The sequence below is a fragment of the Sinocyclocheilus rhinocerous genome, unplaced genomic scaffold, assembly GCF_001515625.1.
Source record: "Sinocyclocheilus rhinocerous isolate Xijiao unplaced genomic scaffold, SAMN03320098_v1.1 scaffold1862, whole genome shotgun sequence".
In the NCBI taxonomy this organism is placed as follows: Eukaryota; Metazoa; Chordata; class Actinopteri; order Cypriniformes; family Cyprinidae; genus Sinocyclocheilus; species Sinocyclocheilus rhinocerous.
Genome location: NW_015653470.1, coordinates 296,056 through 297,940, shown reverse-complemented (window position 1 = coordinate 297,940; position 1,885 = coordinate 296,056).

Below are 1,885 nucleotides of genomic sequence, written 5' to 3'. Positions count from 1 at the left end.
CTTTTACATTTATAGCACAGTAATGAGGCAGCAACATATGATAGATAAGACAGAACAAGAAAGTCTGTTAACAATCTTTCATTGCGCAAAAGTATTATAACATGAAAGGCTCCAATACTGAGCGGCACAAAGAGCTTATGAGCAGAATGATGCGCTTGAAGCAACACGGAGTCGCAGCGCTCCACATAGAAAAGTTCAAAGCACAAAGGGACTGAACGCGACGCGCAGTTTGAATGCTGAATGGAGGATGACAGACAGCCGCAGTGGAGAGAAGAGTTTACTGTACCTCACATTAAACTGTGAAACGGCTTCAGAACACTTGGAATATAGTGCACGAAACCTTTATGGTGCTTTATGATGTTTTTGTGGCTTTCGTGGGGGTTAACAATAACACAGAATAGTATGCGCACAATATCGGATTTGGATTGGTCTCATCTGACCGATACCTGATCCGGCAGAAATGCCAGTATCGGAGCGATACCGATACTGAATATCGGATCGGCGCACCCCTAATATATATATATATATATATATATATCACGTTAGCTTAGTTTTTAATTTTTAATTTTTTTATTTTAAATATTGATGAATTTTTTTATTTATTTTTAATTTAGTAGTTTTTGCAGGATGTATTATTTACTATCTCTAAATAAAATAGTATGAAATAATATATTTCGGCCACCTTTTTCTCTAAGATATCGGCTTCAGCCGTCAAAAAACACTTATCAGTTGATGACGAATACTTTGATAACCATTAAAGGAGACATATTATGCCCCTTTTTACAATATGTAATATAAGTCTCTGGTGTCCCCAGAATGTGTCTGTGAAGTTTCAGCTCAAAATACACCACAGATCATTTATTATACCATTTTGAAAATGCCTATTTGTCTGTGAAGGTAAACAGCTGGGAAATAAATCGCATGTTTATTCTAGATCTGTGTGGCAGCAGCAATATACAGTAAATAAATCAATAAATCCACTGCTCTGTTGTCTCCTCTGAGGCTGGGACTCTAAACAGTGTTCTGTGCTCGTCGTGCAGTCAAAGACAGAAGAGTTAGCATGTTTTGCTCAAACTTTCGCCATGGCGTTAGACCGTTGTCGCGTGTGAAATCAAAATGACGGCGCCGTGGGTGGAAACGTGCAGATTAAGGGGCTGCAGCCAAACACAGAACAGTTAGCATGCTTCGCTCAAACTTTCATCATGGCATTAGAGCTAGCGCACCGCTGTCGCTTGCAAATCAAAATGATGGTGTCATGGGCGTAAACTTGCAGATTAAGGGGCGGTAATATTATAATGAGATCCCTTTGCCACGTCACCAAGGGAGTGAAATCAGACGCGCTCGTTTTCTCAGACGCTTGCAGAAAAGGGCTTCCCAAAACAAAGTTACTGGGTTTATCTTTTTCACGTTTCCTTGGTTGCTAGATGCACCGGGGACCTGATTATAGCACTTAAAACCTGGAAAAATCTGATTTTCATGATATGTCACCTTCAAACTGAATGATTTCCATGTTTGCATTTCATGTTATTTTCATGGTATTCCCAGGTACTTGGATTCTACCATGGTACATACAAAAAAAAACACATGGTATTACCATTGTACCATGTCTGAGAAAACAGTGCTACCATGGTGTCTTTTGGTACTTTTTTTTGTTAGTGTTTTGGGTTTCAATTATGTTATTTGCTTTAAAAAGACTTAAGTTTCTAAAGTCAGTGGAAAATTACTTTATTTTTAAACTCTTCACATTCTGTACTAGTTGGGAATTTCTCAAAAAGTGGAATAGACATTTATGAATTTGGAGTGTTCCCAAAATAAATAAGCAAAATAACCGGTCAGTTTTAGGAGTCCAGAGCTATTTTTATGTATACATTACAAGCGCATCGTG